Raw genomic sequence first — 14,724 nt, 5'->3', positions numbered from 1 at the left:
TAAGCGTTACTTTTGGTAGGTGAAAGGTGAACTAAGTTATATTTATTTTTAATGTATTTTTCAAATCAAGTTGAGTTTTTAATTAAATATTTAATTTGAAATATGACAATTATTTTTTGTATTTGTAATAGACATAGATCGATCTAATCCTTACAATTGCCAAATGATTCCTAGTATTAGAAGTTTACATTAAGTGATGACTACAGGAAACTATAAACCTCCAGTAATTAAAGTAAGAGAGAAAACATGTTTTTGTGATGACTGCATTAAGGACAATCTAGTGAGTGCATGTGAAAATATTGGGAATGGATATGTTTCACATTGGGATTTGAAGGAGATAGTTAGAAAGCCTCCTTTTGAAGATATTGACATTGACATTGACATTCATGATCCTTTATATTCAGCTGATTATGAGTGCATTTCTTCTTTAGTTATGGCAGGTTTGTGTACATATATACATATATATAAATTAATATACATGTATATTTGTTTTAAAATTAATTTATATTTATCTATATTTTTATATACATGTAGGAGATATTTTTGCAGTTCAAGCCTTACCAGATAATGCAGAAAATGTGGACTAGTATCTTTTAAGATGCACAAAAGAAAAACACAAGTTGCCAGAAGGAACTATAGATGCTGATCAATAGTCATATCCAATTGGATCAATTGTTATTGAAGGAACATATTATCAACAAACAAGGGTAATTGATAGTGGTATTGAATTTATTCAATACAAGCCTAGAGAAAAGGTTTTACACTATAGTAACCATGTTATAGCAACCAAATTACAATTTGAAGCAATACAAAGAAAAGGACATCATGGAAATCAAAAGAGGAAATTGCCTATTGAAGAACATGAAAAACTTCTAGAGATAATAAAAATTAGTGAGTATCCTAACAATACATTGTTTGTGGAGCTCTAGTTCAGCTATGTCTGTATAGCTCTTATACTTTCATATTTAATATTGACAGGATATTTGTTTTATAATTTTTTTTTATATTGGATCATTTATCTTGGATATGAAAAATTAGACATGTATTGTTATTTTTATTTAAATTCGACATGGATATCTCATTTAAGACCAGGTCTCTTAGGATCTCCCCTTAAGACAATCTATTAGGACCTCCCCTTAAGACCACCTATTAGAACATCCCCTTAGTACCACCTTTTACCTGACCTCTCCTTAAGAAAACCCCTTTAGTCTTTGTATGTATTTATATGTACATTGTTTATGTTTTCTTACATATGATTGTTAATGTTGTTATGTATTTATGTGCATATAATCTTTATATGTTCTTATATGATACATTCTTTATGTTTGTCTATAACCGTTATGTTCTTACATGTATTAATTTTTACTAATTAAATATTGTAACATGCATTCTTTAGGTCATACTCTTTATATCTTCTTACATGTATATGTTATATGAACTATGTTACATATTACATACATTATATTTTATTAATCAAATGTTGTTAATTATAGTTAATTAAGAATGTATGTCATTAAATATAGTTAATTATACTTAGATTAATTATATAGAACTTAATTATACTTGTATTAAGACATTTCATTAAGTATAGTTAATTAAACTTAAATTAAAGCATTAAAAAAAGTAACATGTTTTTTTAAACATGAATATTGAAAACATATACAAATGTATATTAACTTTTATTAATTAAATGTTGTATTTCATGCATTCTTTCTAGGTGATCATAGTCTTTATATGTTCTTATGTACATGTATATGTTATATTCTTATGTACATGGACCATTAAAATTATATAGTTAATTACACTTAGATTAAGGCATTAAGATGAATAACTATACATATACATGTAAACTTGAATATTGAAAACATGAATATAAGGCATTAAGATTAATAACATAGAGAAACATATGCATAACAAATACATAAGTTACATAAAAGATTGAGACATGAATGGATCAATAAGATAGACGTGTACATTAAAAGATCAATAACATACATGTACATATATCTGGAGAATATAATGTATACATATCAAATGTATAAAAATAGATCATGTATCAAATGTCTGGAAATAACATATATAAAAAATAAAAATCTCCATGTAAACATGTATCTGGAAATAAAATATAAAACATCATTTAGTGTCCATGATATAAACACGTATATGGAAATAACATACGTATATGGAAATAACATATAAAACATCAAAATGTCCATATAAATCATGTATTTGAAAATAACATATAAGACATCAAAGTGTCTGGATATAAAATGTATGTATATGGAAATAACATATAAAACATCAAAGTGTCCATATAAATATGTATCTAGACATAACATGTGTGTAATAAAATAAAAGGCCACATATGATCTAATCAACTACATCCCCCCTCTTGATCCAGACCTTGTCCCCGAAAGGGTCTATCAGCTGCATCTGAACCCTGTGTCAAATGGTAACTTGAACCATTTAATTATGTGTATAGACAAATTATATCAAGATATACATGTATATAAATCAAATATATATATAAATGTGTGTGTATATATATATATATATATATATATATATGTATGTATGTATGTATGTATGTATGTATGTATGTATGTATGTATGTATGTATGTATGTATGTATGTATGTATGTATGTATGTATGTATATATATATATATATATATATATATATATATGTATGTATGTATGTATATATATATGTAGGTATATATATATGTATGTATATATATATATGTATATGTATATGTATATATTGTTGGAAAATGAGAATGGAGTGACTGAGAGGGGAGGGGTGAATCAGTTACTCCAAAAACTTTTCTCACAAGTCCCTTAAGATGTCAAAGGAAATACTCATTGCTGATATTCATATAATCAAACTGAAAACACAAGAAACAAGAAACAAGAGACACCAGTTTTAACGTGGAAACCCAATATGGGAAAAACCACCAATGTAACTAGTTACTGTTTTTCACTCTTCTGAAGTGAGCCCTGTTAGGAGCCAACCTTGTTAAAGGTTACAAAACACACTGTTAGGTGCGACCTTGTTAGAGGATTTGATCACCCTGCTAGGAGTGGCCTTGCTAGAGGTCTTTTAGATCAATTCAACTGAATTGCCACCTTGTTAGAGGATTTTACAAAAGGCTGTTAAACCCACTCTGTTAAGAGATTTGAAAACACTGTTACAATTGTTAGAAAGTAACAATGAGTGATCTGAAATAAATAAAACTTATCTTTGCTGATACAGATCTCTGTTCTGTTCCTCTGGATCTTCTCTGATCAAATGCAACTCTGCATCTCTGATCCTTCAAAAATTTGCTCTGATCTTCCTTATAATTCGCATATTAGATATTCAATTATATCTGCTAGCTTTTTCCCATTCATTCTTTCATACTTGAATTCGCAACTTGATCCTTCATATATACCTTTCAGATTATCAAGTCGGCTCAAATACAAGTTACAATTATAAATAATTGTGGTATAAGTCAGCTTTATACATTACATAAAGTAATTAATTTTAATTACTTAACCTTCGAGAAATCCTTCGCTAGCCGACTTAACTCGATAAATACTGCACAGAAAATAATTCTTGTGTTAACCAACTGAGCTCGGTTAATACAGAGAATTTCGTGAAATCCTTCAGTCGCTGAGTGAACTCGGTAAACACCGATTTCTCCGACTTTCCTTTGATGACCGAGTGAGCTCGGTTAACACTGTCTGTTACTTTTCTTCGATGACCGAGTGATCTCGGTTAACACTGTCTGCTACTTTTCGTTGTTTGCTACTTTTCTTTGATGACCGAGTGATCTCGGTTAACACTGTCTGCTACTTTTCTTCGATGACCGAGTCAACTCAGTAAATATTGACAACCTATCTCATATCCTTTGTTTACCGAGTGAGTTCGGTAAACACTAAACTTCCTTTGTTTACCTTGCAAGCTCGGTAAACTCTATCAACAGCTGTACTTACCTTCAGAGCTCGGTAGACTCTGTCTGATGACTGATATGACATTTTGTGTAACATCAAAGACAATCATGCAATTTTCAATTGTATCCAACAATCTCCCTCTTTGGCATTGATGGCAACACAACATGTCATAGCAGAATGAAATTTGAAATCAAGTCCTTATCAGCACAATGTGTCAACAAAACAATTTTCCTTCTAAGATGATAGACTCTCCCTCTTTCAGTAATCTCCCTCTGTGAAGGAATTTCATAAGAACTTTCTTTTTCACACAAATTTCAGAAAGATATGACAGTAAATCTCTCCCTCTTTGACAACAAATGCCAAAGACAATAGAACTTAAATGAATTGTAATGTACCTATAGTACTGATTCATATGCAAGGCTTCCAGATTTGACTGCATCAACAGATAGATTTTCATTTTGGTATGCGTTGATGCATCACTAAAACTTGTTTTTAGTGAATTTTGGATAGGGGTGTAACCCCTAACTTACCTCTGAGATACAAGAATGCATCCTTAGGTAGTGGCTTTGTGAATATGTCAGCAATTTGTTCCTTTGAATTGACATATTCCAATCTGATCTCCTTGTCTTGTACCAATTCTTTGACAAAATGATATTTGATTGCAATATGCTTGGTCTTAGAATGCATTACTGGATTCTTTGATATATTGATTGCACTAGTATTGTCACAGAACATAACAACTGGTTCTTTGATTTCCATCCTCATTCCTTGCAATAACTGCTTAAGCCAAACAATATTTGAACAATTTACTGCTGCAGCAACATACTCTGCCTCTGCTGTGGATTGGGATGTACAATTCTGCTTTTTGCTTGTCCAAGAAACCAATCTCTTTCCAAGAAAGAATGCTCCTCCACTTGTGCTTTTCCTGTCATCAAGGTTTCCTGCCCAATCAGCATCAGTAAATACTTTCAAATCCAAATTACCTCCAAATTTATACCATAGCCCATAATCTTCAGTTCCTTTCAAATATCTCATTATTCTTTTGATTGCCATTATATGAGTTTCTCTTGGTTTTGCTGAAAATCTTGCTACAATACCGACTGCAAGGGCAATATCTGGCCTAGTATGTACTACATACTGCAACTTTCCAATCATAGATCTATACAGTGTTTGATCCACTTCTTTGGATTCATCTTCCTTGGTAAGTTTCAATCCAGTACACATAGGGGTTCCAACTGGTTTACAATCCTCCATGCCAATTTTTTTTAATATCTCCTTGATGTATTTTGACTGTGTGACGAAGATGCCATTCTTACTTTGTTGGATTTGAAGACCTACAAAGAATTTAATCTCACCAAACATAGACATCTCAAACTCCTTGTTCATTTGTTCTGAAAATTCTTTGCATAGATCATCATTGCCTGTGAAAACAGTGTCATCTACAAATATTTCTGCCAAAACAATCTTATTATCTGGACCTTCTTTTATATACAAGCTACTGTTATCATTAGTCCTTTGAAAACCAATCTGAGTAAGATAGTTATGCAATCTTTCATACCATGCTCTAGGAGCTTGTTTTAGACCATACAGCGCCTTGTGTAATTTGCAGACCATGTTCTTCTTATCTGGATCAACAAAACCTTCAGGTTGTTCAATGTAAACTTCTTCATCCAGTATTCCATTGAGAAATGTTGACTTGACATCCATCTGATAAACTTTGAATCCTTTGTGAGCAGCATATGCAAGTAAGGTTCTTACACCTTCCAATCTTGCAACAGGAGCAAAGGTTTCTCCATAGTCTATACCTTCTTCTTGAGCATATCCTTTGCATACTAGTCTAGCTTTGTTTCTTGATACCTTGCCATCTTCATTTAGTTTATTTCTAAATACCCATTTTGTTCCAATCACATTCTTATCTTTGGGTCTAGATACAAGAGTCCATGTTTTATTTTTCTCTATCTGTTCTATTTCTTCATTCATAGCCTCAATCCAACTATCATTTGCCAATGCATCTTTGATATTTCTGGGTTCAAAATCAGCAAGTAAACAAGTGCCTTTTAACTTACTTCTTGTTAGAGTTCCTTCAAATTTGTCACCAATGATCTGATCTGGAGCATGATGCCTTCTGACATATTTAGCTAACACAAGTTCTTTACTTCTTGAATGAGTTTCATTGTTGTCCCTTTGTATTTCAGATTCTTGCTATTCTGGCTCGGTAGATTCAGACTCGGTAGATACTTGCTTGGTAGAGTCTGAAAGTGACTCAGATTCTTTTAGCTTGGTAAAAACTTCCTGTGTCTCGGCTTGAACTTCCTGCAACTCGGTCATTGATGACTCGGGAGTTGAGGATTCCTGATAAACTGGAGTACTTGGTATAGTATCAGGTTCAATGTAAATAAATCTTCTGTAGTCTTCAGGAACCTTCTTGCTTTCTTCTTCTGATTTCTCTGCAAACTCATCAACTTTCACATGTGCACTTTCTATGACCTTGTGAGTAGATAGATTTAAACATCTATATGCTTTGCTTTTACAAGAGTAACCTAGAAATATTTCTTCATCTCCTTTTACATCAAATTTATCTTTTCTAGATTCTTTCAGAATATAACATTTGCTTCCAAATACTTTCAGATAACTTACATTGGGTTTGTAGCCATACCATAATTCATAGGGAGTTTTGAATGAGTCTTTTTTTAGTTGTACTCGGTTCAAGGTATGAACTGCAGTGCTGATAGCTTCCTTCCAGTATTTGATAGAAATGTTCTTTTCAATCATTAGGGTCCTTGCACAATCCATAATGGATCTATTTCTTCTTTCAGCTATCCCATTTTGTTCTGGAGTTCCTGGTGCTGAGACTTGTCTTTTAATTCCTCTTTCAATGCAGAAGTTATTGAACTCATTTGAAATGAATTCACCACCTCTGTCTGACCTTAAGCATTTCAATCTTTTCCCTGTTTCTTTTTCTACTCTTGCCAAGTACCATTTGAATTTCTCAAAAGCTTCTGATTTATTCCTTAGGTACATAACAGTCATCATTCTTGAGTAATCGTCAACAAAAAGAATGAAGAACTTTTCTCCAGTATAACTTTCAATTCCAATGGGTCCACATAAATCAGTATGCACAATTTTTAATATATCTTCAGACTGATAGCTTTTACTTTTAAAACTAGTCTTTCCCATTTTTCCAATCTGACAATTCTTGCATAAGCCGACCTCAGGTTTCTTTATATTAGGAATGCCTCTTACCTTTTTGAATTTGCTTATCTTCACCAGATTATCAAAATTGACATGACACAACCTCTTATGCCATAACCAACTTTCTTCTATTTGAGCAATAAAACATGAGCATTCACCAAGTTCTAGGTAGAACAAGTTACCTTTAGTTTGTGTGCCAGATCCTATCAACTTTCCTTGCTCATTCAACAGTCTTGCCTTTCCATGCATGAATTCCACCTTAAATCCAGTATTGAGTAACTGTGCCACACTTAGCAAGTTATGTTTAAGACCTTCAACCCAATAGGCATTGTTGCATATAAGTTCTTTGGTTAGAGAGATTCTTCCTCTTCCTTTTATGAAACGAGGTTCATTATTACCAAACCTTACACTGCCACCATCATAATCTTCAAACTGATCAAACTTAGTTTTATCACCAGTCATATGATGAGAGCAACCACTGTCTATAATCCATGTATCATTCATACTTATATGAGAGATAAGAGCCACTTTATCTTCCTCATCACTATCAGAATCATCTTTCACAGCAATATAAACAATTTCATCTTCACTGTTATCAGAATCCTTAGAATTTTCAGCCATGAAACATGATTTCTTACCTTTGTTCTTGAATGATTTGTAATCTTTCTTTCTATTCCATTTATGACCCTTCTTTTCATCATTGTTCTGCTTGTTTGGGCACCTAGCTGCAATATGACCAATTTCTTCACATGAAAAATAGATTAGAGGAACTTTACCTTTATATTTTCCTCTGCTTCTGGAGTATTTCTTTGCCAGTAGAGCTTCAATTACTTCAAGATCACTGTCTGAACTTTGGTCTGATTCATCATTGCTTTCTGACTCTGATTTCTTTTTGCCTTTATCTTTGAGTGAAAGTTTGGCCTCAAATGCTGATTCAGTGTTTTTGGAAGCTGGAACATAGTTGTCAAAATTGTCTAATTCAAATGCGGTTAGTCTTCCAACTATAGCCTCCAAATTGATATTATGATTTGCTTCACACCTTCTTTCTTGAATTGCAGAAACTCTGATTGCATAGATGGGAAGCAAGGTTATGAGAACTTTGCTTATAACTGTCTCTTCTTTGATATCACCTCCAGATGCCCTGATTGCACTGACACATGCTTTGATTCTATCAACATATTTTGCAATGTTTTCATCCTCTCTCATTCTCATTTGGTCAAATTGTCCTCTTAGACTTTTTGCTTTTGCTCTTTTCACATTGTCATCTCCTCCATAGATTTCTTTCAGCTTGTTCCACATGTCTAAAGCGGTTTGGCAATCCTTGATATCATCAAATTCTTCATAGCTTAGTGCAGATGCAATGTCTATCATCATATTGTTATGAGTCTTCTTTTTAGCAATATCATTGACAGATAATGTGCCGGAAGGTTCTTTGTATTTTTCATCAAGATATTTCAGTCCTGTATCACCAATAGTAGCCAAGTGAAGTTTCATCAATCCTTGCCATGCAGAGAAGTTATTTTTGTTGAGTCTTGGAATTTCTCTCTTGTAAGACATCTTGATCTTTGGCTTAGATCCTTGAAATCTTTTCCTGCAAGCACCAATATGCTCTGATACCAATTGTTGGAAAATGAGAATGGAGTGACTGAGAGGGGAGGGGTGAATCAGTTACTCCAAAAAATTTTCTCACAAGTCCCTTAAGATGTCAAAGGAAATACTCATTGCTGATATTCATATAATCAAACTGAAAACACAAGAAACAAGAAACAAGAGACACCAGTTTTAATGTGGAAACCCAATATGGGAAAAACCACCAATGTAACTAGTTACTGTTTTTCACTCTTCTGAAGTGAGCCCTGTTAGGAGCCAACCTTGTTAAAGGTTACAAAACACACTGTTAGGTGCGACCTTGTTAGAGGATTTGATCACCCTGCTAGGAGTGGCCTTGCTAGAGGTCTTTTAGATCAATTCAACTGAATTGCCACCTTGTTAGAGGATTTTACAAAAGGCTGTTAAACCCACTCTGTTAAGAGATTTGAAAACACTGTTACAATTGTTAGAAAGTAACAATGAGTGATCTGAAATAAATACAACTTATCTTTGCTGATACAGATCTCTGTTCTGTTCCTCTGGATCTTCTCTGATCAAATGCAACTCTGCATCTCTGATCCTTCAAAAATTTGCTCTGATCTTCCTTATAATTCGCAGATTAGATATTCAATTATATCTGCTAGCTTTTTCCCATTCATTCTTTCATACTTGAATTCGCAACTTGATCGTTCATATATACCTTTCAGATTATCAAGTCGGCTCAAATACAAGTTACAATTATAAATAATTGTGCTATAAGTCGGCTTTATACATTACATAAAGTAATTAATTTTAATTACTTAACCTTCGAGAAATCATTCGCTGGCAGACTTAACTCGGTAAATACTGCACAGAAAATAATTCTTGTGTTAACCGACTGAGCTCGGTTGATACAGAGAATTTCGTGAAATCCTTCAGTCGCCGAGTGAACTCGGTAAACACCGATTTCTCCGACTTTCCTTTGATGACCGAGTGAGCTCGGTTAACACTGTCTGTTACTTTTCTTCGATGACCGAGTGATCTCGGTTAACACTGTCTGCTACTTTTCGTTGTCTGCTACTTTTCTTTGATGACCGAGTGATCTCGGTTAACACTGTCTGCTACTTTTCTTCGATGACCGAGTCAACTCGGTAAATATTGACAACCTATCTCATATCCTTTGTTTACCGAGTGAGTTCGGTAAACACTGAACTTCCTCTGTTTACCTTGCAAGCTCGGTAAACTCTGTCAACAGCTGTACTTACCTTCAGAGCTCGGTAGACTCTGTCTGATGACTGATATGACATTTTGTGTAACATCAAAGACAATCATGCAATTTTCAATTGTATCCAACATATATATGTAGATATATATATATATATATATATATATATATATATATATATATATATATATATATATATATATATATATATATATATATATATATATATATATATATATATATATATATATATATATATATATATATATATATATATATATAGATATATATACATATACATATACATATATACATATACATATACATATACATCTATACATACATATATATATACATATATACATACATATATATATGTATATATATATAAATATATGTATATATATATGTATATATATATACATATATATATATAGATATATATATATACATATATGTATATATATATAGATATATATATACATATATGTATATATATATATATATATATATATATGTATGTATATATAAATTGTAACATACCTAGGACTCACGATGTGTAGGATGTATTGGTGTCTGCAGATGAAAAAATGTAACATACTATCACTCAAATCGTATAACACATACAAAAGCACACACATATACATAAATTTAAACATATAGACATATTATTTACTATAATAAAAATAAATCTAAACATATAGAGATATTTACCATAGCATTATGTAATTCTTTGCTGATCTAACTGATATCTGAATCATGTAATGAAAAAATAGTATCAGTGTCCAATTCAATAGTGCAGCCTTGATCTGAAAGCATCGAAGTAAATAGACTAGGCTATCTAGCACTAAGATCCTGAGTGGGGGGGGGGGGTGTTTTAGGGTCCTGAGTAGCTGGGGCTGGTGCTGTAGGTTGGGCCTATGTAGTAGTAGGAGCAGTAGAAGGTGCAAGAATGTCCTCTTGCCTCTGTGAATCCTCTGGGACTATTGTATGTGACAAAATATGACTAATATTAGAGCTCATTTCATGAATTAGAATCCCTAAGAGTGTAGATAATGCTCGATATGCATCTAAAAGATCAGATGCTAAATATGATGCCAAATGATGCAATGCATCCACCTCTAAGACTGGAGAAATCTCTACAGGAGAAGGTATGTCTACAACTCCATAATCATCATCAACAAGTGTGTTAGATGATGCAGCTATGGGAGCAGTACCTCGAGACCATAGCATATATCTACCACATCAATCAGAAGAAATTTTGTGTAACTGTGTGGTGATGGTGGTGATGCTCAAAAAAATTTGTGTCCTAATTGTGTCATTAGGAACACTCTCACCTACAACAACCATCTATGGACCTCTCGGCATAACCAAAAGGTTTGGGCCCACCATTGCCTATTTTTTAATGGGCACAGGAGTGTCTATGGGTCTAAATCTATCAGAAAGTCTCCCCTAACCTTGCCCAACATGCCCTAATAATCTGTATAGTCAACATCATAGTGTAAATGAAATTCTACAAACAATTGTTTGCAGAAATATAGAGGGAACTCATCCTTTTGTGGCCATCTATGATGAGTGGACAACCAACAAGGATACATCAATGGTGCGAAGAGTGGATTACTACACTTCATTGCAGAGTAGCCTCTGACTCTGCGACGATCTATATAAGATGGAACATTGATTTCACCATGCTAGTGGAAACCTTAGTCTCAATCTATGTGTACTTCACAGTGCCAGTGACATTGTGAGATAAAGATGAATAAAATGTCTCAATGCTCATATCATCAAAAGGGTTGTATGATTCAACTATCTGAATCATATGAAATAACTCCTCTCACATCATTGTGACCTTCTCCCTATTTGGGAGGGTGGTAGAAGAGGAAAGTGAGGTATCCAAAACTTGCATAGCATGAGATAATCTCACAACTGTATCTCTAAATAACTAGTATCTATCATGAGTGGAGGAGGTCGATCTGCGTGCTGTACTAGACTCAGCACTTTGACCCCCACCTCGGACACTAGCATCCCCTGAGGATGCAGGAGCACGATCCCCAGAACTAGATACCATAATGTATATATGAAAATAAATATGATGATATGAATGTGAAGCTACAAGAGTGATAAATATCTAGAGATCTGCACATGCATATATATACAAATATAAACAAACAAGTGTATTTAAATTAAAATAATTAAAAGTTAAATTTAATTTGAAACACACGTACATATAAATACACAACATTAAATGTATGGTGCTAAATTCAATCATGTAACATGTATGTATTTAAAAAAAATTTATCTTAGAGACCATATCTAATGTATATTGTAACGTGCTCATGCAAATGTGAAAAATAAATATTCATACATGTACATGTGTATATGTGATAAAAATAAAATAAAATTTCTTGATTAAATGATAACTAAGTGTACACATGTATACATGCAATAAAAAAATATAATTCTTGACAAAATTCTAGATTATGATGTAAATGCTTTGATGATTATGGGGAGTGTAGATGAGAGTTAGGACATAGGGATAGAAAAATTTGTTACTAGATAAGTAAATGAGTTTAGTTAGCAAATGTTAGTTTACAATTTAGAACTCATGACTTAATTTAGTAGTTTGAATTAGAGTTAAGAATGTTAATAAAGTAAATGGGATATAGTTTTATTAAGGTTGATAGTAAGGTCAGTTTATTATGTGCTAGTAAACATATGAATACCTATTAGAACCTATAACAGATGTAATGACCTAGTAGGAGTCCCTAGGTCCCCTTAACACACACACACACACACACACACACACACACACACACACACACATATGAATAAAAATACCTAGAAATGTATCATAAGAGGTCGTTGTGTGTCATTTGGTAATGTAAGAATCATCATTACCTAATAAGACCTATTATATCCTAATAATACATATTAAGACTTATTAGAACCTATAAAAAATAGTATGACCTATTACAACTCCTATGTCCCCTTAAGACACACATGTATGGATAATGTACTTAAAAATGCAATATAAGTGATCTTAATGTATTGTTTGGTAATGTAAGACTAATTATTACCTAATAATACCTATTATGTGCTAGTAAAAATATGAATACCTATTAGAACCTATAACAAACGTAATGACCTAGTAGGAGTCCCTAAGTCCCCTTAACATATATATGGATAAAAATACCTAGAAATGTATCATAAGAGGTTGTTATGTGTCATTTGGTAATGTAAGACTCATCATTACCTAATAAGACCTATGATATCCTAATAATACATATTAAGACTTATTAGAACCTATAAAAAATAATATGACCTATTACGACTCCTATGTCCCCTTAAGACACACATGTATGGATAACGTACCGTAAAACATAATGTATAAGTGATCTTTAAGTGTTGTTTGGTAATGTAAGACTCATTATTACCTAAAAATACCTATTATGTGCTAGTAAACATATGAATACCTATTAGAACCTATAATAGATGTAATGACCTAGTAGGAGTCCCTAGGTCCCCTTAACATATATATGGATAAAAATACCTAGAAATGTATCATGAGGTCGTTATGTGTCATTCGGTAATGTAAGAATGATCATTACCTAATAAGACCTATTATATCCTAATAATACATATTAAGACTTACTAGAACCTATAAAAAATAGTATGACCTATTACAACTCCTCTGTCCCCTTAAGACACAGATACATGGATAACGTACCTAAAAACATATCATTTAACTGATCTCAATGTGTTGTTTGGTAATGTAAGACTCATTATTACCTAACAATAACTAGTTTTTAAAATGAACATCATGAATATCTAATTGTGGTTCATTCAGTTGGTACAGTGCCTATGTTATGGTTAGAATGTTTTATGGGTTATGATTGTAGTTAATATAGGGTTATGTTAGAAGGTGTATTTAATGTCAAAATTAATTTCACCATAAGAGATTATTGTTTCACCTTTAGATCCATTAGGTTATGTTAGAAACTGAATAATGTCCCCTAAAGGTTTGCTACATTTTTTACTAATGTTTTTCTACATTTTTACCTCATGTTTTTCTATATTTCTTAACTATTTTTTAAAACATTTTTACCTAATGTTTTTCTATATTTTTACCTAATATTTTTCTACACTTTTAACTAATGTTTTTCTACGTTTTTATCTCATGTTTAACTACATTTTTGCTAACAAATTAATTTAAATACCATTCTAAAAAAATCTAAAATAATTTAAATAATTTAAATAATTTAAATAATTTAAACATAAGAAATAAAGAATTTTAAATATCTCACTCACAAAATAGGTTAAAAAAACCTACTTTAAGTACAATTAACATTTATTAATCAAAAAATACGTTAATTTTTTTTTTAAAAGTGGGGAGGAAAAAGCCACTAACTAGTTATGGACGAAACACTTGACCGACTCTCTGAGAACATAGGAACCACAACAGTGAAAATGATAGCCGCAACAAGTTTACGACGGTTTTATTGAGAATGCATATAATAAAAATAGGAAAAATCCTCAAAAGACATATGGAAGACAAGAAGAAGACAGGGAATGCAAGATGCAGAAATAGCATAAGTAAAATCACAAGAATCTACCCGAATTTTGATGCTAATTCGCTCTTCCTCAGAAAACTCGTAGAGAAAGCTCCCTTCTTCAGAGTTCTCGAGTCCTCCAATGCTCCAATTGCTCTCCAAACACTATGTCTAAGCTTCTAGGAATGCCTGAATATAAACAGCTCTCAGGAAACATCTAGAATGCTTCTAGAAATAGCTAGAAGGTGTCACC

This window comes from Cupressus sempervirens, chromosome 3 (assembly GCF_028749045.1).
Source record: "Cupressus sempervirens isolate cs-2001-9-10 chromosome 3, ASM2874904v1, whole genome shotgun sequence".
NCBI classification, from domain to species: Eukaryota; Viridiplantae; Streptophyta; class Pinopsida; order Cupressales; family Cupressaceae; genus Cupressus; species Cupressus sempervirens.
The sequence above is the reverse complement of the archived record's forward strand: the minus strand, read 5'-3'. Positions refer to the sequence as shown.